The sequence below is a fragment of the Magallana gigas genome, chromosome 5, assembly GCF_963853765.1.
Source record: "Magallana gigas chromosome 5, xbMagGiga1.1, whole genome shotgun sequence".
In the NCBI taxonomy this organism is placed as follows: domain Eukaryota; kingdom Metazoa; phylum Mollusca; class Bivalvia; order Ostreida; family Ostreidae; genus Magallana; species Magallana gigas.
This window is the reverse complement of record NC_088857.1, coordinates 7,892,810-7,918,647: the sequence shown is the minus strand read 5'-3', so window position 1 is coordinate 7,918,647 and position 25,838 is coordinate 7,892,810. Positions and strand designations below refer to the sequence as shown.

The following is a 25,838-nucleotide window of genomic DNA, read 5'->3' as shown; positions in this document are numbered from 1 at the left end:
ACCACCTTAAAAAGGAGGGAAATCAAATTCTGCTAATGAATGGTTTTGATAACTATTCACCATGGGCAGATAGCATGGATACTATTTTAGATAAAAAGGCATGTTTATGCGGGCGCCTTCTAGTGATCAATTTGTCGGTCTGTCCATCCGAGATGGCTTGACAGGAGCATAGCTTCTCTCCCCTTGGCCCAATCTGGCTCATACCTCATCCACAGGGTTCCTTTGGTTGAAGGATGTGCAGTGACCTTGAACCATGTTTTTAGGTATAAGGTTAAGGTCATAGCAGAATTATATATATAAAATCCTTGTCTGGGGCATATCTTTTTTCCCTTTGGTCCAATCTGGCTAATACTCACAGAGTGTCTCTATGGTTAAACGATGTGCAGTGACCTTGCATGAAATTTCTAGGTAACGGGTGAAGATCATATCAGATCATGCAAAAATCCTTTTTTGAGAGCATATATAATTTCTACTAACCCCTATTTGGCTCAGACTTCACATAAGCAGAGCTTTTGAGTAAAGGGTGAAAGGGTGTGTAGTGACCTTGAACCTATTTTCAGTGAAAAGAAACTGTGAAGGTCATATCAGAATTATATTTTTAAAAATCCTTGTCCGGAGTATATCTTCTCTCCCTTTGCTCCATTCAGCCTCATACTTTACCCACATGATGCCTTTGTTCAAAATATATGCAATGACCTCGAATGATATTTGTAGATGAAGAGTCAAGGTCATATCAGATCACACAAAAATCCATATTTTAAGAGCATAGATATACTCTCCTTTTAGCCCCTATTTGGCTAATATTTTACCTTTACAGAGTTTATTGGTTAATGGCGTGCAGTGACCTTGAACCAAGTCTGTCAATGTGAAGGTCATAGCAGATCTTTTTAAAATTAGTTTTAAATAGTAGATTATTTTCCAAATATGCTTAATCTTGTCCCGATTGAACAAAAATGCATGTATGTTAGGGGAAATGAAATTGAATTAAAAGTTCTATGCCAGCTGGAAAAATTTCAAGTTATAGGTCAAGGTCAAAGCAGAATTCTCTGAAATAACATAAGCGGGGCCCTTTGAAATGTTCACCATTTCAATGTTGTCTGGTTCATAGTAATTTTACATAGAAAATATTCACAGAAGTACAGTAAAGTAAACTTAACATCGATAAGTTTCTGACAATTAATGACGCAACGAGCACACAGTACGAAAGGTCAACCTTTTGAAAAGCAGTGAAGAGGAAAAGTTGTTCAGAATTATGTTTTAAACAAAATTGATTTTTTACATAAATTTTAATTTTGCATTCTGGGTTAAGAAAGAAGATGTTAGTTCAAGGTAAAGTAAACTTGTACCTAAAATGAAGTCAAATTTGTTAAGTCGTACTTAAACACATTGGTTTTTTTGTTAAGTCGTTCTTGAAATGGTAAAGGGTTTTTGGTTAAGTCGTACTTAAAAACATTCGGATCATGTTAAGTTGTACCAAGAATCATTCGATTTTTTTATCTTTTTGTACTTAAGTTTCTTTGTTACTAGATTAAGAACTCTGCTTCTTAGACGTACTTCTAGCGTTGCTTTCGACATTAGCGGAAAACCCACTCGTTGCTTTGCAACGAGCTTTGCTCTAGTTTTTTTTTCTTTTTCTTTTCTCTACAATTTTTGTGCAGAAGATTTCTCGGAGATGGGTGGTCCGATTTTTGTCAAATTTTCAGCATCGATCTATTATTATATAAACTTGATACGCTTTTTTTTATTTTGTAAAAATCACTTCCGGTTCGGACTTATCCGCCATTTTGTCATTTTTTAAAAAGTTCTTGTCCACGTATCTCCTCAAAAACGAGCAAAGATAGAAAGCTGAATTTTTCAGGTATGATAGAGGACATGAACGTCTAGCCTCACGAGGAAAATCATTGTCCGGAAATTCCGAGTACGGAAGCTAGCTGGGGTCAAATTATAGGACACGTTTTTGACGAAAACGTCTTGTCCACGCATCTCCTCAAAAACGTCCAAAGATAAAAAGCTGAAATTTTCAGGAATGATAGAGGACATGAACGTCTAGCCTCACGAGGAAAATCATTGTCCGGAAATTCCGAGTACGGAAGCTAGCTGGGGTCAAAATATAGGACACGTTTTTGACGAAAACGTTTTGTCCACGCATCTCCTCAAAAACGTCCAAAGATAGAAAGCTGAAATTTTCAGGAATGATAGAGGACATGATCGTCTAGCCTCCCGAGGAAAATCATTGCCCGGAAATTCCGAGTACGGAAGCTAGCCGGGGTCAAGATATAGAACACACTTTCGATGAGTTTTCATTGTCCACACATCTATTTTAAAGCGAGAAAAAGATAGAAAGCTAAAAATTTCAGGAATGATAGAGGACATGATAGTCTAGCATCACGAGAAAAATCATTGTCTGGAAATTCCGAGTAGGGAAGCTAAATTTTAAAACTCATATTAAATGTGTTATAATGACCTCAAACTAATTTTAAAACATAATATCTAAGTTGCACTTTAATTCTACGTCTAATAAAATCTTTTTCCAATAGATGGGATGAAATTTAAATTTTTTGAAAATTTTAAATTTAATTAAATCGTAATAAAATGACCTCAGACTAATTTTAAAACATAATATTTAAGTTGCACTTACAATTTTGTGTCCAATGAAATTTTTCTGGAATTAATTGGATGAAATTTAATTTTTTTTAAAAATTAAAATTTAATTAAATCGTGTTAAAATGATCTCAGACTAATTTTAAAACATGAAATCTAAGTTGCGCTTACAATTCTGCGTCTGATGACATCTTTTTCGAATTGATTGGATAAATTATAAATTTTTTAAAATTTTTAAATTGAATTAAATCTTAATAAATTGACCTGAGACTAATTTTTAAATGTAATATTGAAGTTATGCTTACAATTTTGCCTCTAATGACATCTTTCTCGAATTGATTGGATGATTTTTAAATTTTTTGAAAATTTTAAATTTAATTAAATCGTGTTTAAATGACCTCAGACTAATTTCAAAACATAATATTTAGGTTACTCTTACAATTCTGAGTGTGATGACATCTTTTTCGAATTGATTGGATGAATTTTAAATTTTTAAAAATTTTTAAACTCATTTAAATTGCATTAAAATGACCTCAGACTAATTAAAAAACATAATATCTAAGTTGCGCTTACAATTCTGCATCTGACGACATCTTTCTCGAATTAATTGAATGAATTTAAAAAATTTTAAAAATTTTAAACTCATTTAAATCGCGTTAAAATGACCTCAGCCTAATTTTAAAACATCGTATCTAAGTTGTGCTTACAATTCTGCGTCTAATGACGTTTTTGTCGAAATGATTGGATGATTTTTAAATTTTTCAAAAATTCTAATTTCATTTCAATCGCGTAAAAATGACCTCAGACTAATTTTTAAACATAATATCTAAGTTGCACTTACAATTCTGCGTCAAATGACATCTTTGTCGAACTGATTGGATGATTTTTAAATTTTTAAAAAAATTTAAATTTAATTAAATTGTGTTTAAAAGACATCAGAATAATTTTCAAACATGATATCTAAGTTGCTCTTACAATTCTGCGTCTAATGACATCTTTGTCGAATTGATTGGATGATTTTTAAATTTTTTGAAAATTTTAAATTTAATTAAATCGTGTTTAAATGACATCAGACTAATTTTTTAACATAATATCTAAGTTGCGCTTTGAATTCTGCGTCCAATGACATCTTTTTCGAATTGATTGGATGAATTTAAAAATTTTTTAAAAATTTAAATTTAATTAAATTGTGTTTAAATGACATCAGAATAATTTTCAAACATGATATCTAAGTTGCGCTTACAATTCTACGTCTAATGACATCTTTGTCGAATTGATTGGATGATTTTTAATTTTTTTGAAAATTTTAAATTTAATTAAATCGTGTTAAAATGACCTTAGACTAATTTCAAAACATAATATTCAGGTGACGCTTACAATTCTGCGTCTGGTGACATCTTTTTCGAATTGATTGGATGAATTTAAAATTTTTCAAAATTTTTAAACTCATTTAAATCGCGTTAAAATTACCTCTGACTAATTTCAAAACATAATATCTAATTTGCGCTTAAAATTCTGCGTCTAATGACATCTTTTTCGAAATGATTGAATGATTTTAAAATTTTTAAAAGAAATTAAATTTAATTGAATCGTGTTTAAATGACATCAGAATAATTTTTAAACATGGTGTCTAAGTTGCACTTACAATTCTGCGTCAAATGACATCTTTGTCGAACTGATTGGATGATTTTTAAATTTTTTGAAAATTTTAAATTGAATTAAATCGTGTTTAAATGACATCAGACTAACTCTTAAACATAATATTAAGGTTGCGCTTTAAATTCTGCGTCTAAAGACATCTTTCTCGAATTGATGGGATGAATTTAAATTTTTTTTTTAAATTAAAATTTAATTAAATTGTGTTTAAATGACATCAGAATAATTTTCAAACATGATATCTAAGTTGCGCTTACAATTCTACGTCTAATGACATCTTTGTCGAATTGATTGGATGATTTTTAATTTTTTTGAAAATTTTAAATTTAATTAAATCGTGTTTAAATGACATCAGACTAATTTCAATACATAATATCTAAGTTGCGCTTTGAATTCTGCGTCCAATGACATCTTTCTCGAATTGATTGGATGAAATAAGCGTCAAAGTTCTGAAGCGAGAGTCCGAGTAGCTCAGTCGATATAGTCGTGGACATGGCCAAGGCGACCCGGGTTCAAGCCTCGAGTGCCGCAATTTTTTTTAATACTATTTATCGCTTAAATGTACGTTTTTATCTTTGAATTGATAAGTTTGATCTAATCTATTCAAAAATCGGACGGGAGACCCACTCGTTGCTCGCAACGAGATCGAATCTAGTTATTATTCTTTTTCTTTTCTTCTGACTCCTTTTTTGCTTCATATCTCAAAACGTTTTACACCGATCTTGATGAAATTTTCAGAGATTTTTGCGAGTTGGCGTCCCTCAAAAATGTAAAAGTTTTAAAGAGAACGTAACCTCCGTTTTGACGTGACGTCATTTTTAAAAATTTCAAAAAGTCATTTTGTCCCGGACTTTTCTCAAAAACGCTTTAAGATAGAAGCTTGAAATTTTCAATGGTTATGATTTGGTCGATTTACCTCTGTAATAAGGCTCGAAATGAAAATCTGTCACTTCCGGTCCAAACCGGAAGTGAAACAAATTTTTCGAAAAAATGAATTTTCTGATCAAATCAAAAATGAATATGTGTTTTGTAGAGCTTATTTAGCTGAATCTAACACTGAAAGCCGTTTTAAAATCGGACGATGCATTACAGAGATATCGGGGTTTGAAAATCGATTTTTCCGGAAATTTTGATTCCGCGTCCTTGGTTTAAAAAATAGCGTAATGTTCATAGTAAAGTTAACTCGTACCAAAAATAATTGTTAAGTCGTACTTGAACACATTCGGAAATTTTGTTGTTAAGTCGTTCTTAAAATCAAAAAGGTTTTTGTTAATTCGTACTTAAAATCATTCGGATTTTGTTAAGTCGTACCAGGAATAATTCGATTTTTTCATCTTTTTCTTTTTATTACTCTTGTTATTGGTTTAAGAGCTCTGCTTCTTACAGGAACTTCCAGCTTTACTTCTGACATTAACGGAAGACCCACTCGTTGCTTTGCAACGAGCTTTGCTCTAGTTATTATTCTTTTTCTTTTCTTCTGACTCCTTTTTTGCTTCATAATTCAAAAGGTTTTTAACCGATTTTGATGAAATTTTCAGAGATTTTTGCGAGTTGGCGTCCCTCAAAAGTATTAAAATTTTAAAGAGAACGTAACCTCCGTTTTGACGTGACGTCATTTTTAAAAATTTCAAAAAGTCATTTTGTCCCGGACTTTTCTCAAAAACGCTTTAAGATAGAAGCTTGAAATTTTCAATGGTTATGATTTGGTCGATTTACCTCTGTAATAAGGCTCGAAATGAAAATCTGTCACTTCCGGTCCAAACCGGAAGTGAAACAAATTTATCGAAAAAATGAATTTTCTGATCAAATCAAAAATGAATATGTGTTTTGTAGAGCTTATTTAGCTGAATCTAACACTGAAAGCCGTTTTAAAATCGGACGATGCATTACAGAGATATCGGGGTTTGAAAATCGATTTTTCCGGAAATTTTGATTCCGCGTCCTTGGTTTAAAAAATAGCGTAATGTTCATAGTAAAGTTAACTCGTACCAAAAATAATTGTTAAGTCGTACTTGAACACATTCGGAAATTTTGTTGTTAAGTCGTTCTTAAAATCAAAAAGGTTTTTGTTAATTCGTACTTAAAATCATTCGGATTTTGTTAAGTCGTACCAGGAATAATTCGATTTTTTCATCTTTTTCTTTTTATTACTCTTGTTATTGGTTTAAGAGCTCTGCTTCTTACAGGAACTTCCAGCTTTACTTCTGACATTAACGGAAGACCCACTCGTTGCTTTGCAACGAGCTTTGCTCTAGTTATTATTCTTTTTCTTTTCTTCTGACTCCTTTTTTGCTTCATAATTCAAAAGGTTTTTAACCGATTTTGATGAAATTTTCAGAGATTTTTGCAAGTTGACGTCCCTCAAAAGTATTAAAATTTTAAAGAGAACGTCACGTCCGTTTTGACGTGACGTCAATTTTAAAAATTTAAAAAAGTCATTTTGTCCCGGACTTTTCTCGAAAACGCTTTAAGATAAAGGCTTGAAATTTTCAATGGTTATGATTTGGTCGATTTACCTCTGTAATAAGGCTCGAAATGAAAATCTGTCACTTCCGGTCCAAACCGGAAGTGAAACAAATTTTTCGAAAAAATGAATTTTCTGATCAAATCAAAAATGAATATGTGTTTTGTAGAGCTTATTTAGCTGAATCTAACACTGAAAGCCGTTTTAAAATCGGACGATGCATTACAGAGATATCGGGGTTTGAAAATCGATTTTTCCGGAAATTTTGATTCCGCGTCCTTGGTTTAAAAAATAGCGTAATGTTCATAGTAAAGTTAACTCGTACCAAAAATAATTGTTAAGTCGTACTTGAACACATTCGGAAATTTTGTTGTTAAGTCGTTCTTAAAATCAAAAAGGTTTTTGTTAATTCGTACTTAAAATCATTCGGATTTTGTTAAGTCGTACCAGGAATAATTCGATTTTTTCATCTTTTTCTTTTTATTACTCTTGTTATTGGTTTAAGAGCTCTGCTTCTTACAGGAACTTCCAGCTTTACTTCTGACATTAACGGAAGACCCACTCGTTGCTTTGCAACGAGCTTTGCTCTAGTTATTATTCTTTTTCTTTTCTTCTGACTCCTTTTTTGCTTCATAATTCAAAAGGTTTTTAACCGATTTTGATGAAATTTTCAGAGATTTTTGCAAGTTGACGTCCCTCAAAAGTATTAAAATTTTAAAGAGAACGTCACGTCCGTTTTGACGTGACGTCAATTTTAAAAATTTAAAAAAGTCATTTTGTCCCGGACTTTTCTCGAAAACGCTTTAAGATAAAGGCTTGAAATTTTCAATGGTTATGATTTGGTCGATTTACCTCTGTAATAAGGCTCGAAATGAAAATCTATCACTTCCGGTCCAAACCGGAAGTGAAACAAATTTTTCGAAAAAATGAATTTTCTGATCAAATCAAAAATGAATATGTGTTTTGTAGAGCTTATTTAGCTGAATCTAACACTGAAAGCCGTTTTAAAATCGGACGATGCATTACAGAGATATCGGGGTTTGAAAATCGATTTTTCCGGAAATTTTGATTCCGCGTCCTTGGTTTAAAAAATAGCGTAATGTTCATAGTAAAGTTAACTCGTACCAAAAATAATTGTTAAGTCGTACTTGAACACATTCGGAAATTTTTTTGTTAAGTCGTTCTTAAAATCGGAAAGGTGTTTGTTAAGTCGTACTAAAAATCATTCGTATTTTGTTACGTCGTACCAGGAATAATTCGATTTTTTCATCTTTTTATTTAAGTTACTCTTGTTATTGGTTTAAGAGCTCTGCTTCCTACAGGAACTCCCAGCTTTACTTCCGACATTAACGGAAGACCCACTCGTTGCTTTGCAACGAGCTTTGCTCTAGTTATTATTTTTCTTTTTCTTTATTTTTCTGACTTTTTTAAAGCTTAATATCTCCAACAGTTTTCAACAGATTTACATGAAACTTTCGGGGATGATGTAGCATTATTGTGCCTCAACGATGTTAAATTTTTATTACGACGTCACATCCGTTTTTACGTTATGTCAATTTTTAAATTTTAAAAAAGTGATTTTGTCCAGGGCGTTTTTGAAAACGCTTCAAGATAGAGACTTGGAATTTTCTGTGTTGAAGCATTGATCGTTTTTATTTGGACATAAGGCTGGAATTTAGTTTCCGTCACTTCCGGTCCAAACCGGAAGTGTTTCAAAATTTTCGAATTTTCGAATTTTCCGTTTTTATTTCAAATGTTTACGAGGTTTGTAGAGTTGGTCATGCTGAATACGAAACTGAAATCCGTTTGAAAATCGGATGATGCATTACAGAGATATCGGGGTTTAAAAATTGATTTTTCCGGAAATTTTGTTTCCGCGTCCTTGGTTTAAAAAATAGCGTAATGTTAATAGTAAAATTAACTCGTACCAAAAATAATTGTTAAGTCGTACTTAAACACATTCGGATTTTTTTTGTTAAGTTGTTCTTAAAATCAAGAAGGTTTTTGTTAAGTCGTACTTAAAATCATTCGGATTTTGTTAAGTCGTACCAGGAATAATTCGATTTTTTCATCTTTTTATTGTATTTTCTCTTGTTATTGGTTTAAGAGCTCTGCTTCTTACATGAACTTTCAGCTTTACTTCCGACATTAACGGGAGACCCACTCGTTGCTTTGCAACGAGCTTTGCTCTAGTTATTAGGGTCTTCCGTTTCCAACGGAAGACCCTCTTGTTATTCTATTGTTTCTTTTTATTAAGGTCTTCCGTTTCCAACGGAAGACCTTCTTGTTATTGCTTTGTTTCTGTTTCCCTTATTAAGGTCTTCCGTTTCCAACGGAAGACCTTATTGTTTTCGTACTGTTTATTATTATTTTTTTTTTCCAAATTTTGTGCACGCGATTTCTCGAAAACTACTCAACCGATCTGAACAATTTTTTCACAGATGATGGGAAATTATCTGAATTTTATATGTTTTTGAATTTTTTGTCGTCGTCACTTCCGGTCCGGATTTACGGTCGATTTTGTAACCTTTTACGACCAATTTTGTGCAGAGTTGATCTCAGAAACTATAAGAGATATGACTTTGAAATTTTCAGGATAGGTAGAGCATGGTTTGAAGTTGTGCACTATTTAGTTGTTTTGCACCAGTGGCGCTATTCCTTGGAGCTCGCTTAGGCACAAAAATGGAGTTCAGATTTCGAATCAAAATTTCCATATGTTTTGATCAGTATCTTTTTATCAGTTGATATTTTGACAAGACATATAGAACAAAAGTAGTAGAGAATCAAAAGTTCTATCCAATAAAATCAAGAAAAAGGGGCTGGCCCCTTTACTTAGGGACCAAGAGACTCGTAAATTCTATTACGAATAACTTGAAAACGATAAATATTTTGTTATGCATTATAAAATCAAAGTTGTTGATCTCTACATTATCGGTTTGAAAGAGTCATCGTCAGGCCCATGTCTGACGTAATTAGGGTTTTTATTCTTTATCTTCAAATATTTTTTTTTTTTTGGGGGGGGGGGTAATTTTGAAATTGTATCGATATCTCATGGTATCATTTTATCTAAAAAAAAAAAAATCGGACGGAAGACCTACTCGTTACTCGTAACGAGGTCGTATCTAGTTATTATTCCTTTTTTTTCTTACGCATTTTTGTGCACGCGAGTTCTCGGGAACGGCTTGACTGATTTTTATGAAACTTTCAGAACTAACACATATTGATCTGAACCTTGTTGGAAATTTTTTATATTGATGACGTCATTTCCGTTTTAAAGATATTGACGTTTTTACGATATTTAGAGGGTTGGCTTGTCCGGTGATTTTCTCCTAAACGAAAACAGATATTTGATTCAAATTTTCAGGGTTTGTAGACCTAAGATTGTGGATATGACAGAAGCATTTTCATTGTTCTGTGACAAAAAACACCGAAGCTCGCCTGAGCCTAAAAATTGAGATAAAAAGCGTCATGATTTTTTGTAGTTTTCTTTGAATATCTTTTTTCTCAAAAGTATTTTGTTAAGAATTGTAGAACAAAAAAACTCTAAAAAGGCAAGAGCTTTCATTTGACATCATGGAAAAGGGGCTGGTCCTTTAAATTAAGGGCCTAAAGGGCTCTAAAGTATTATAATATCTTTTTACTGTGAAATATTTTGTAATACTTTATAGAAGCAATTATGTTCATCGTAATGATATGTACCTAAACATGACAATTGTTTACTCCTTTTTACGTAATTAGGGATTTTAAGGGGCCGGCAGTTCGAAATTTTGATCTTATATATCTGAAAATGGAGAGAAATTTTGAAAAGCAATGTTGAACAAAAGATGCTCCAAATAATGTCGTTAACAATTTGCAACCATAATTTGTTTGTTATCCGGTCCCTAGCAGGAGTTATAGGGTCGGCCCCTTAAGGTCTTTCGATTGTCGTGTGACGTCATTGTGAGCATTCCGGAATATTTTACCGTTATCGGTTATAATAATAGTGTTATGTGCTGCATAGTTTTGCCAATATTTCTTGATTTATACTTGTGTTTAACACATTTTAAGCTATGTAAAGTGAAATGACACCAATGTTTAACAATTCATAGAGAGTAGTTTGAGTTGAAATCGCTGAATTCAATGAAAAACTGATAAAACCGTATATAGGCAAACTTAACGGAGACCACAATTCATAATTTTTTACCAGGCAAGGTAAACATTTCTTTGCATATTTCGATAGGATATATAATGAATTACAAATGTACCAATTTTCAGTGAGTTTGAACCATTATTTTAAAAGTTATAGACGTTTTATGTTGCTAAACTGTACTTATTCATGGTTGAAAAATCGTATCAAAATGCACTGTAAATGTGATAGCTTTCATACTGGCAATTTTTAAATGGCCTTAAAATGTTAAAATACTTAAAATAAAGGATTGCTATTAATTTCTTTTAAAAATTGCTTTATTACATCGAAATTAGTTAAAATAAATGTGATGTTTGATAAAAGAGCAGTCGTTGCTATAACTGTCCTGATAGTGTACCTGTGTTAGCTCCTACAGCATGAACAACATATTTGCAACATACCAATATTTAACTTCAATTTGATTGTTTGCAAATTAATCATCAAATTTAAACAAAAATTACACAGATTAAACCATAAAAACATCGAGGGTGGAGAAACCTTAAACGATCTCTTCCAGATATCTCGAGAATGGTTTATAATTTCTACATACTTGTTGAAAAAATGTGTTTGAAATGACAAGAGTTTCCTTTTCACACCAAGAATAAGGGCCTGGCCCTTCAAATTAGGGGCCGATAGAGTTCTAAAGTCTTTTATCCATAACTTTTAATTGTGAAATATTGTGTGATACATTACAGAAGCAATTATGTTAATCGAAATGTTATGTACTTATACATGAAAATTGTTTACTCCTCTGTTCCTTAATTAGGGATTTTAAGGGACCAGAAGTCCGACATTTTGATCTTCAATATCTCAAAATAAATAAAAAATTGAAAAGCAGTATTCAACAATATGTAACCATAACTTTAGTCCAAACTTATTTTCAACGTCCCAAAATAGAAAAAAAATCAATTTTAAGAAGCAATGTTGAACTAAACACGCTAAAAAAATGAGGTTAACAATCTGTAACCATAACTTTATTTGTTAACCACTTCCTAAAAGGAGTTATAAAGGTTGGCCCCTAAAATGATGTTCTCCAGCCCCTAAAATGATGTTCTCCAGAAATCTCTTGAACGGTACATACTTTCTAAACACTTGTTGAACAAAATGTGTGTAAAATGAGAAGAGCTTTCTTTTCACATCAAGAAAAGGGGCTGGTCCTTCAATTAGGGGCCGTAAAGGCTCTAAAGTCTTTTAACCATAACTTTTAATTATGAAATATTTAGTAATACATTACAGACGCAATTAAGTTAATCGAAATGTTATGTACCTATACACGAAAATTGTTTACTCATATGTTACTTTATTAGGGATTTTAAGGGACCAGAAGTCCAACATTTTGATCTTCAATATCTCAAAATAAAAAAAAAAATTGAAAAGCAGTATTCAACAATATGTAACCATAACTTTAGTCCGAACTTATTATCAACGTCCCAAAATAGAAAAAAAATCAATTTTAAGAAGCAATATTGAACAACACACGCTAAAAAAATGAGGTTAACAATCTGTAACCAAAACTTGTTTGTTATCCGTTCCCACGATCTCTTCCAGATATACAAAGAACGGTAACAAATTTCTAAACTTTTTACACAAAATGTATTGAATTCAATACACCTCTTATTTGATATGAAATAAAATGGGGTTGGTCCCTCAAATTAGTGATCCAACGGGGTGTATAATCCTTCATCCATCGCTCTTTTAGATCACATCTGCATTTCTTGATATGTTTCGTTGATGATGATGAAAGGCAAGGTCATTTCCTCTTCTTAGAATCGGACGGAAGACCTCCTCGTTGCTCGCAACGAGATCGTGTCTAGTTAGGGTCTTCCGTTTTCAACGGAAGACCCTCTTGTTATTCTTCGGTTTCTTTTTATTAGGGTCTTCCGTTTTCAACGGAAGACCCTCTTGTTATTCTTCGGTTTCTTTTTATTAGGGTCTTCCGTTTCCAACGGAAGACCCTCTTGTTATTCTATTGTTTCTTTTTATTAAGGTCTTCCGTTTCCAACGGAAGACCTTCTTGTTATTGCTTTGTTTCTGTTTCCCTTATTATTATTCTTTTTTTTTCTTACGCATTTTTGTGCATCCGAGTTCTCGGGAACGGCTTGGCTGATTTTAATGAAACTTTGAGAACTAACAGATATTGATCTGAACCTTATTGGAAATTTTTTACATTGATGACGTCATTTCCGTTTTAGAGATATTGACGTTTTTACGATTTTTAGAGGGTCGGCTTGTCCGGTGTTTTTCTCCTAAACGAAAACAGATATTTGCTTCAAATTTTCAGGGTTTGTAGACCTATGTTTGTGGATATGACAGAAGCATTTTCATTGTTCTGTGACGAAAAACACCGAAGCTCGTCTGCGCTTAAAAATTGAGATAAAAAGCGTCATGATTTTTTTGTGGTTTTCTTTGAATATCTTTTTTCTTAAAAGTATTTTGTAAAGACTTATAGAACAAACAAACTTTAAAAAGTCAAGAACTTTCATTTGACATTAGTGAAAAGGGGCTGGCCCTTTAAATTAAGGGCCGAAAGGGCTGTAAAGTATTCTAATAATATCTTTTTAATGTGAAGTATTTTGTTATACTTTATAGAAGCAATTATGTTCATCGTAACGTTATGTACCTATACATGACAGTTGTTTACTCCTTTGTTACGTATTTAGGGATTTTAAGGGGCCAGCAGTCCGAAATTTTGATCTTATATATCTGAAAATGGAGAGAAATTTTGAAAAGCAATTTTGAACAAAAGATGCTCCAAATAATGTCGTTAACAATTTGCAACCATAATTTTTTTGTTATCCGGTCCCTAAAAGGAGTTATAGGGTCGGCCCTTAAAACGATCTCTTCCAGACATCTCGAGAACGGTATATAATTTCTACATACTTGTTGAACAAAATGTGTTTAAAATGACAAGAGCTTTCTTTTTATATCATGAAAAAGGGGCTGGCTATTCAAATTAGGAGCCGATAGAGTTCTAAAGTCTTTTAATCATAACATTTAATTGTGAAATATTTTGTTATACATTACGAAAGCAATTATGTTAATCGAAATGTTATGTACCTAAACATGAAAAGTGTTTACTCCTATGTTATGTAATAAGGGATTTTAAGGGGTCTAAAGTCCGAACTTATCATCAACGTCCCAAAATTAAAAAAAAAGCAATTTTAAGGAGCAATATTGAACAAAATACGCTAAAAAATGTGATTAACAATCTGCAACCAAAATTTGTTTGTTATCAGTTCCCACGATCTCTTCCAGATAAATCAAGAACGGTTACAAATAACTTTTTACACAAAATGTATCGAAATCAAAAGACCTCTTATTTGATATGAAATAAAATGTGGCTGGTCCCTAAATTGGGGATCCAACGGGGTGTATAATCCTTCATCCATCACTATTTTAGATCACATCTGCATTTCCTGATATGTTTCGTTGATGAAGATAAAGGCAAAGTCATTTCCTCTTCTAAAAATCGGACGGAAGACCTCCTCGTTGCTCGCAACAAGATCGTGTCTAGTTATTATTAGGGTCTTCCGTCTTCAGCGGAAGACCCTTCTATTATTGTAATGTTTCTTTTTCAGGTTTTTAGGGTTTTCCGTTTTTCAACGGAAAACCCTTCTGTTATTCTACTGTTTCTTATTATTAGGGTTTTCCGTTTTTCAACGGAAAACCCTTCTGTTATTCTACTGTTTCTTATTATTATTTTTTTTTTTTCCCGCAAATTTTGTGCACGAGATTTCTCGAACATTTTTTGTCTGATTGCTATGAAACTTTCAGGGTATGTAGATGATATTAATATCTCTAGACGTTTTTTTCAAATTTTTAAAATTCACTTCCAGTTCTGAGTTATTGCCCTTTAATTGAAAATTGGGGGGTCTTTTGTCCAGAGTTGATCTCGGGAACTACAGATGATAGATGCATGAAATTTGGCGAAATTGTCGGTAACATTTTATAATTTTGCTGGCATGAAAATTTTGGTAATTTCTTTGTTAGTTTTTGAGCTATTTGTCGCCAAAGTTTAAGATTTTTTCGGGGCTGAAATTTTGTTGCTTTTTGTATTATAACCTTTAAACTAAAAATATTTTGTTAATACATATAGAACAAAAGTTGTTTAGAATAACGAGAGCTTTCATTTAAAATTAAGAAAAAAGGGCTGGCCCCTATAATTAGGGGTCAGCAGCTCATACACGTATTTTTCTTATAGCAAAAATCGTTATCATTTTATGAAAAAAAATTAATTTAGTTATTGTTAATATATTAAATAATGTCATTTGGTATCAAATTAAACAAGTTCTGTCCTATATTTTTTTTCAAATTTCATAAAACAAATATGTGAGAATCGTACATGAACGAGTTAATATGTCTACATAGACACACAAGCGAACAAATGCCACATTAAGGCCCAGGCATTTACTGCATTACGTTGTGTTGCGTCTTAGATAAATTGCTGTGATTCAATTTCATTTTTTTCATCTATATCATTTATGAATTCAATGAACACACATTATTTAAACGTTCTATGTGCAACTATTTGTCGGGGCGCCCCTGTTTGTGACCCCCGCGCGCGCGCGCCGAATGTAAACAGTAACGAACGGCATTGTAGAAAAGAGAGAGCCGTAATGCAGAAGAGAAGTTGTGTATTCTTTCGGTGTACACATGCATTTTCAATTTGCTGTGAAACATATGAACATGCACAGGGAACAATACTACATATTTGTTTAAGGAGGATATTTTTCTCGTGTGAATCGTTTACGAGGAAATTCTGACAGCCACACTTCTGTCGACGATCAGCCGTTGATAAGCTACGAGTAATAAAGGAGAAAAGATGGACATTAAAGTGTGTGATTTATGTGGATGTTACTGAAGAAGGTGAGGCTTTTACTCCTTTTAAAGTTTCTTGTTAACTGGTTAAAATTTAGTATATAGTATAGATGTACATGTAAGTACGTGCACACTGTTACACAGATGTTTTTGTTATGGTGTGGGTGTTTGTTTACTAACGTGTAATTTTTACATGTTTCATGGGTGTTTAGACTCGCTCGAGGTTCATGGGGGACTGGAAAGGGTAACTGAATTTATCTATTAAAAAAAATAACAGATTGTGAATTTTCAACTCAAAATTCAAAGCAGGGTCTAATTAGAAACATATCATATATTCTTGTGCAGAGGACTCCAAATGTAGTCATGAATACCCTGTAGACATAACTTCAAGTAAATAAAATTGTATACTTCAGACTTCAGAGTTAAAACATGACTTTAATATCTTTATGATGCCGATCATTGTATCATTAAAGAGGTATAGCAGACCAACGGGTACCCGGTACATGTACTTGTACATGTAGGTTACAAGTTAGAACTATGCCTACCATTCTACCAGTTCACATAATTTTTCTTGTTTAGCAGTTATGATGTGTACTTAAATTCAATCTAATTAAAATTAGATGTTTGATCCGCTCGCTTACTCGCTTTTTGTGTAGCGAGTAAGCGAGCGGATCAAACATCTAATTTTAATTAGATTGACTTAAATTGTCCTTGTTAATGTTTTAAATGTAATTTTTTATTCTCTTTTTTTAATCTGACTACTGGCAGTACTGGCGTGCGAGCAGTTCTCGCCGAGGACCATTTCTCGCTCGTGCACTGTTACATCATATTTTCGTATATAATTTTATGTGTTGATAAAATGACGTAACAATGCACTGGTGAGAAATGGTACTCGGCGAGAACTGATCGCACGCCAATATTGATTAATTTCAGACAAAAACTGAAGGTTGCGAGTGTTATTTTTAATTGAACAACATTGTTTAAAATAATTCTTTATATATGTGACGATCAGACCGGTTTGAATACCAGTGCCAGATAGCTCAGTTGGTAGAGCACCTGACTAGAGATTCAGGGGGCCCATGCAGGTTCAAATCCCTTCATTATTTCTCCCATCCTGTTACAATATTGGTGTTGTGACCAACCCCTGGAACTAACAGGTTAACTCGATCCTGCCAGGGATGATCTTCGAGGGTGAAGATCATTTAAGGGGGAGGAATGTGACGGTCAGACTGGTTTGAATACCGGTGCCAGATACATGTAGCTCAGTTGGTAGAGCACTTGACTAGAGATTCAGAGGGCCAGGTTCGAATCCCACTTTGTTCTGTCGTTATTTCTCCCATCTTTTACATATACATGTATATCAGATATATGACAGATGATTAAGGTCATCACATGTTTTGCAAGATGCAATAAGTGTTAAAAACCTTTACTTTACAACAGAATACATTTAAGTGAATATTTATGTTTCTTGTTATTATTTGGTGTGGTTTTCTTGACAGTGTCGCATAAACAATTTACCCGCTCCTAAAACACAAACTTTCTTTTTGTGGATTCAGCTTACCGCTGATTGGCTGCTGTTGCAGCAGACAAATAAGATATGCATGCACAAAACACAATGAACTTATCAGAGAATGAGTTGAGTTTATTTAAACTGTTGGAATTTGGGTTTTTTTTTTAAAATGTATACTTGTGACAAAACATATATGTGGTACATACAGCTGTAGCTTTATGAAGAAAATTTTGATTAGACCATATATACCTATCATGCAAGTAAATGATATTTACAAAAAACTTGCAATTTATGGCGCACGAAATATACGCTAGTTTTATAAAGATTGACATACATGTAATGTACCACATTCTTTGAAAAATAATCTATTAAAAATTCTTCATTAAGTTTACTCATACATGTTTTATGCTTATTACACGTAGAATTGTTTTTAAAACATGTAATTTATAAGAAAATAAACAAAAACCCTCGCTAAATTTATTTGCAAACAAAAAATACACAGTAGAATTGATAAAAAATGGTATACCAGAAGCTAATACCAGTACATGTACTTTGACGCTGTTCGGTGGGTAATATTCGTTTGTAATTTATGAATTGAAATATTGACTGTTGCACTACAAGTATGGTAATAAACTCTCTCTCTCTCAAACTCTCTCAAACTCTCTCTCTTTCTCAATTTGATAAGTGTTTATACCTATGAAAATTTTTTAATATTATATTATGACTTGATATGCAAATTTTTGATCTTGTACTGCCTAAATGTTATGTCATGTATTGGGATATGTCATACTTATTACACTGCATGGTCAGTGTATTCTTTACAGAAATACTATGCATATGTTAATGTAAACACAGCTATTACTAGTACATGTATGTAAACACAGCTAATTATTTTTTTTATTTATTTCCGCTCAAAACAGACTCTTGTTACCACATGGCTTTTACCGGTACCTGTTGATTCTTGTGGGTCAGCTCCTAAGATTAACCTGTCACCTCTATCCACATGCATATTCCTTGTGTTCTACAGACTATTTACTGGTAATTCAAATTAAATCCGATAATGCATGAACAATAATGGAACTTGAAGAAAGCATCATGCCATGTTGTGGTTTGTGTTTGATAAGAAATTATGAAAACAAAATTAAGGCTGTTTAAAGAAATTCATAATTGCTGTGAAAATTTGTTTTTCAATAAAAGTATACAATTATGTTTCCTTTATTTTTTATTTCATAAAGATATTTTTAGATGTGTTTACACAATTGAAACCCCCCCCCCCCCCTATTTAATTGTGTGCATTAAGATTACATGTAGGATATGTAAATGTACATTTGACTTTGAAATAACATCTGCTATGATAATTACTTTTGAAATGAACAAGAAACGACCTATTTCTACCTTTCTAAGGTATATATGCATAAAAAAGTAGAAAAACATGTCAAATTTGAACATTTTTCATTGAAATCAACTCTGTCTCCAGCTACCTGGGTGTGTTTGAATTTAATTCTAATTTAAGGCAGATGTCTAACTTGTAGGTTGTAACTTACTGTTTTAGCATGGTTAGAAGAAGACTAGAAATCAGAATAGATTAGATATTCACTAAATATGATTGTTAGCTTACTTTTTTCATGAAAACAAGAAATCACAAGCAGGACAGCTGTCTATTTGTTAATTAAAATGGTACAAATCATACAATAAACAAATAAAGATCACATTTTAGAATCATTGATGATTGTTTTCAAATATGTGTGAGAAATGACTCAAGGAAATTGCCACATGTTTCATAAAATTAGGTAAAACATTTCAAACCATGACTTTTTATGAAAATCAAAAGATTGGGGGGTGGGGGGTATACATGTAAGGGTATTTCTAAGTGATGTGAAGCTTTTATCATGATTATATCATGTAGGCATATGTTGTATTGAATAAGGTTTCTTTTTAAAGGTGATTGAACAAAAGTTGACCTCTAAAAGGTCAGATAAAGATGTTTTACTATGGAGAACCCTGTAAATCTGTGTTTACTAAAGGAAATTGGAAATGGTGGGTTCACTTAAATGGCCATATTTTTATTAAACCTCAATGGAATTGGCAATATGTGGTATTCTTTTTCTCAGAATTGCATTAGCTTTCTTATTCTAAGACAAACCGTCTTTTCATAAAAATGTTAGTGTACTAAGTTAAAGATACAAGGAACAGTTTCGGATAAAGTACCGTCAATATTTTTGTAAAATTGAGAGTGACTGTACTTGAAGGTTTATCATTGTTGCGTAGATTCATGAAATGAATTTTAATGATTACCAATAGTTAGAGGGATGTCTCTTGTTGGAATTGGTAAGCAATATTAAGGCCCCTAATTTTAAGTACATGAGAAGCAGAAATAAATTGTGAAACTTGCGGCTATGACAGATATGTTGACTTTACAGTGAAATTGAAGGTTACAAACGGGAGGTTATATAACATGAAATGTAGGTGGATGGGATATTATATGCCTATTTAGTATTTACTGGGTATGAGGACAATAGCAAGTTTATTGTCCCCCAAGACAGCAAATATTTAATGAGGCAAAGCCAAGGGAAATAGTAGCTGTTGAATGGGACAGTAAACTTGCTATTGTCCGAATAGTCAGTTAATTGGTATTTCATTATACAGAAGAAAACTTTATTTGTCAGCGATGCAGAATTTCTTGATGATAAACAAATTAGAGTTAAATCAAACTTTGTATTTAATGCGGCGATCTTATTAGGTCAGAGGTGTTCCGAGTTTAAGGTGATATGGGACACTTCCATGTTGTGACGTATTGTTTATCGAAATAAACAATAAAATAAAGTGTAATTATATAAGTACATGTAGTTTCTTCTCAAAAATGGTCACCTAACTCCTTAGCACAGTGGGTTAGAGGGTTTACTAGGAACCTGTAAGTCATGAGTTCGAATCCCGCTGGGGTTTTTACAATTTTTACCTTTTCAAATATTTTTAAAAGCTATTTTTTGGTTAAATATTGTAAAATTTGAAAATTCTAAACCGGTGAAAAGTTTTCAATTATATACATGTAGTACTTTAATTCACATTAATATCGACAGATGTCCCATACCACCTTAAAAAGGAGGGAAATCAAATTCTGCTGATGAATGGTTTTGATGACTATTCACCATGGGCAGATAGCATGGATACTATTTTAGATAAAAAGGCATGTTTATGCGGGCGCCTTCTAGTGATCAATTTGTCGGTCTGTCCATCCGAGATGGCTTGACAGGAGCATAGCTTCTCTCCCCTTGGCCCAATCTGGCTCATACCTCATCCACAGGGTTCCTTTGGTTGAAGGATGTGCAGTGACCTTGAACCATGTTTTTAGGTGTAAGGTTAAGGTCATAGCAGAATTATATACATAAAATCCTTGTCTGGGGCATATCTTTTTTCCCTTTGGTCCAATCTGGCTAATACTCACAGAGTGTCTCTATGGTTAAACGATGTGCAGTGACCTTGCATGAAATTTCTAGGTAACGGGTGAAGATCATATCGGATCATGCAAAAATCCTTTTTTGAGAGCATATATAATTTCTACTAACCCCTATTTGGCTCAGACTTCACATAAGCAGAGCTTTTGAGTAAAGGGTGAAAGGGTGTGTAGTGACCTTGAACCTATTTTCAGTGAAAAGAAACTGTGAAGGTCATATCAGAATTATATTTTTAAAAATCCTTGTCCGGAGTATATCTTCTCTCCCTTTGCTCCATTCAGCCTCATACTTTACCCACATGATGCCTTTGTTCAAAATATATGCAATGACCTCGAATGATATTTGTAGATGAAGAGTCAAGGTCATATCAGATCACACAAAAATCCATATTTTAAGAGCATAGATATACTCTCCTTTTAGCCCCTATTTGGATAATATTTTACCTTTACAGAGTTTATTGGTTAATGGCGTGCAGTGACCTTGAACCAAGTCTGTCAATGTGAAGGTCATAGCAGATCTTTTTAAAATTAGTTTTAAATAGTAGATTATTTTCCAAATATGCTTAATCTTGGTCAGATTGAACAAAAATGCATGTATGTTAGGGGGAATGAAATTGAATTAAAAGTTCTATGCCAGCTGGAAAAATTTCAAGTTATAGGTCAAGGTCAAAGCAGAATTCTCTGAAATAACATAAGCGGGGCCCTTTGAAATGTTCACCATTTCAATGTTGTCTGGTTCATAGTAATTTTACATAGAAAATATTCACAGAAGTACAGTAAAGTAAACTTAACATCGATAAGTTTCTGACAATTAATGACGCAACGAGCACACAGTACGAAAGGTCAACCTTTTGAAAAGCAGTGAAGAGGAAAAGTTGCTCAGAATTATGTTTTAAACAAAATTGATTTTTTACATAAATTTTAATTTTGCATTCTGGGTTAAGAAAAAAGATGTTAGTTCAAGGTAAAGTAAACTTGTACCTAAAATGAAGTCAAATTTGTTAAGTCGTACTTAAACACATTGGTTTTTTTGATAAGTCGTTCTTGAAATGGTTAAGGGTTTTTGGTTAAGTCGTACGTAAAAACATTCGGATCATGTTAAGTTGTACCAAGAATCATTCGATTTTTTTTTATCTTTTTGTACTTAGGTTTCTTTGTTACTAGATTAAGAACTCTGCTTCTTAGACGTACTTCTAGCGTTGCTTTCGACATTAGCGGAAAACCCACTCGTTGCTTTGCAACGAGCTTTGCTCTAGTTATTTTTTTTTTTTCCCGCAAATTTTGTGCACGAGATTTCTCGAACATTTTTTGTCTGATTGCTATGAAACTTTCAGGGTACGTAGATGATATTAATATCTCTAGACTTTTTTTTCAAATTTTCAAAATTCACTTCCGGTTATGAGTTATTGCCCTTTAATTGAAAATTGGGGGGTCTTTTGTCCAGAGTTGATCTCGGGAACTACAGATGATAGATGCATGAAATTTGGCGAAATTGTCGGTAACATTTTATAATTTTGCTGGCATGAAAATTTTGGTAATTTCTTTGTTAGTTTTTGAGCTATTTGTCGCCAAAGTTTAAGATTTTTTCGGGGCTGAAATTTTGTTGCTTTTTGTATTATAACCTTTAAACTAAAAATATTTTGTTAATACATATAGAACAAAAGTTGTTTAGAATAACGAGAGCTTTCATTTAAAATTAAGAAAAAAGGGCTGGCCCCTATAATTAGGGGTCAGCAGCTCATACACGTATTTTTCTGATAGCAAAAATCGTTATCATTTTATGAAAAAAAATTAATTTAGTTATTGTTAATATATTAAATAATGTCATTTGGTATCAAATTAAACAAGTTCTGTCCTATATTTTTTTTCAAATTTCATAAAACAAATATGTGAGAATCGTACATGAACGAGTTAATATGTCTACATAGACAAATGCCACATTAAGGCCCAGGCATTTACTGCATTCCGTTGTGTTGCGTCTTAGATAAATTGTTGTGATTCAATTTCATTTTTTTCATCTATATCATTTATGAATTCAATGAACACACATTATTTAAACGTTCTATGTGCAACTATTTGTCGGGGCGCCCCTGTTTGTGACCCCCGCGCGCGCGCGCCGAATGTAAACAGTAACGAACGGCATTGTAGAAAAGAGAGAGCCGTAATGCAGAAGAGAAGTTGTGTATTCTTTCGGTGTACACATGCATTTTCAATTTGCTGTGAAACATATGAACATGCACAGGGAACAATACTACATATTTGTTTAAGGAAGATATTTTTCTCGTGTGAATCGTTTACGAGGAAATTCTGACAGCCACACTTCTGTCGACGATCAGCCGTTGATAAGCTACGAGTAATAAAGGAGAAAAGATGGACATTAAAGTGTGTGATGTATGTGGATGTTACTGAAGAAGGTGAGGCTTTTACTCCTTTTAAAGTTTCTTGTTAACTGGTTAAAATTTAGTATATAGTATAGATGTACATGTAAGTACGTGCACACTGTTAGATGTTTTTGTTATGGTGTGGGTGTTTGTTTACTAACGTGTAATTTTTACATGCTTCATGGGTGTTTAGACTCGCTCGAGGTTCATGGGGGACTGGAAAGGGTAACTGAATTTATCTATTTAAAAAAATAACAGATTGTGAATTTTCAACTCAAAATTCAAAGCAGGGTCTAATTAGAAACATATCATATATTCTTGTGCAGAGGACTCCAAATGTAGTCATGAATACCCTGTAGACATAACTTCAAGTAAATAAAATTGTATACTTCAGACTTCAGAGTTAAAACATGACTTTAATATCTTTATGATACCGATCATTGTATCATTAAAGAGGTATAGCAGACCAACGGGTACCCGGTACATGTACTTGTACATGTAGGTTACAAGTTAGAACTATGCCTACCATTCTACCAGTTCACATAATTTTTCTTGTTTAGCAGTTATGATGTGTACTTAAATTGTCCTTGTTAATGTTTTAAATGTAATTTTTTATTCTCTTTTTTTAATCTGACTACTGGCAGTACTGGCGTGCGAGCAGTTCTCGCCGAGGACCATTTCTCGCTGGTGCACTGTTACATCATATTTTCGTATATAATTTTATGTGTTGATAAAATGACGTAACAATGCACTGGTGAGAAATGGTACTCGGCGAGAACTGATTGCATGCCAATATTGATTAATTACAGACAAAAACTGAAGGTTGCGAGTGTTATTTTTAATTGAACAACATTGTTTAAAATAATTCTTTATATATGTGACGATCAGACCGGTTTGAATACCAGTGCCAGATAGCTCAGTTGGTAGAGCACCTGACTAGAGATTCAGGGGGCCCAGGTTCAAATCCCTTCATTATTTCTCCCATCCTGTTACAATATTGGTGTTGTGACCAACCCCTGGAACTAACAGGTTAACTCGATCCTGCCAGGGATGATCTTCGTGGGTGAAGATCATTTAAGGGGGAGGAATGTGACGGTCAGACTGGTTTGAATACCGGTGCCAGATACATGTAGCTCAGTTGGTAGAGCACTTGACTAGAGATTCAGAGGGCCAGGTTCGAATCCCACTTTGTTCCGTCGTTATTTCTCCCATCTTTTACATATACATGTATATCAGATATATGACAGATGATTAAGGTCATCACATGTTTTGCAAGATGCAATAAGTGTTAAAAACCTTTACTTTACAACAGAATACATTTAAGTGAATATTTATGTTCTTGTTATTATTTGGTGTGGTTTTCTTGACAGTGTCGCATAAACAATTTACCCGCTCCTAAAACACAAACTTTCTTTCTGTGGATTCAGCTTACCGCTGATTGGCTGCTGTTGCAGCAGACAAATAAGATATGCACGCACAAAACACAATGAACTTATCAGAGAATGAGTTGAGTTTATTTAAACTGTTGGAATTTGGGTATTTTTTTTTAAAATGTATACTTGTGACAAAACATATATGTGGTACATACAGCTGTAGCTTTATGAAGAAAATTTTGGTTAGACCATATATACCTATCATGCAAGTAAATGATATTTACAAAAAACTTGCAATTTATGGCGCACGAAATATACGCTAGTTTTATAAAGATTGACATACATGTAATGTACCACATTCTTTGAAAAATAATCTATTAAAAATTCTTCATTAAGTTTACTCATACATGTTTTATGCTTATTACACGTAGTATTGTTTTTAAAACATGTAATTTATAAGAAAATAAACAAAAACCCTCGCTAAATTTATTTGCAAACAAAAAATACACAGTAGAATTGATAAAAAATGGTATACCAGAAGCTAATACCAGTACATGTACTTTGACGCTGTTCGGTGGGTAATATTTGTTTGTAATTTATGAATTGAAATATTGACTGTTGCACTACAAGTATGGTAATAAACTCTCTCTCTCTCAAACTCTCTCAAACTCTCTCTCTTTCTCAATTTGATAAGTGTTTATACCTATGAAAATTTTTTAATATTATATTATGACTTGATATGCAAATTTTTGATCTTGTACTGCCTAAATGTTATGTCATATATTGGGATATGTCATACTTATTACACTGCATGGTCAGTGTATTTTTTACAGAAATACTATGCATATGTTAATGTAAACACAGCTATTACTAGTACATGTATGTAAACACAGCTAATTATTTTTTTTATTTATTTCAGCTCAAAACAGACTCTTGTTACCACATGGCTTTTACCGGTACCTGTTGATTCTTGTGGGTCAGCTCCTGAGATTAACCTGTCACCTCTATCCACATGCATATTCCTTGTGTTCTACAGACTATTTACTGGTAATTCAAATTAAATCCGATAATTCATGAACAATAATGGAACTTGAAGAAAGCATCATGCCATGTTGTGGTTTGTGTTTGATAAGAAATTATGAAAACAAAATTAAGGCTGTTTAAAGAAATTCATAATTGCTGTGAAAATTTGTTTTTCAATAAAAGTATACAATTATGTTTCCTTTATTTTTTATTTCATAAAGATATTTAGAATTGAACCCCCCCCCCTCTATTTAATTGTCTGCATTAAGATTACATGTAGGATATGTAAATGTACATTTGACTTTGAAATAACATCTGCTATGATAATTACTTTTGAAATGAACAAGAAACAACCTATTTCTACCTTTCTAAGGTATATATGCATAAAAAAGTAGA

At 32.8% G+C, this 25,838-nt stretch overlaps 1 long non-coding RNA gene across 2 annotated transcripts; it reads left to right on the top strand.

The window, feature by feature from the left end:
- The first annotated feature begins 15,096 nt into the window (after nucleotides 1-15,096).
- LOC136275460 (uncharacterized) lies at nucleotides 15,097-25,635 on the top strand. Of its 2 annotated transcripts, none has more exons than XR_010714030.1 (2): nucleotides 15,097-15,752; nucleotides 25,339-25,635. It is a non-coding gene; the product is annotated as an uncharacterized lncRNA (long non-coding RNA). The 2 variants fall into 2 exon arrangements; XR_010714031.1 differs by lacking the exon at nucleotides 15,097-15,752 and adding an exon at nucleotides 22,638-23,079.
- The last annotated feature ends 203 nt before the right edge of the window (nucleotides 25,636-25,838 follow it).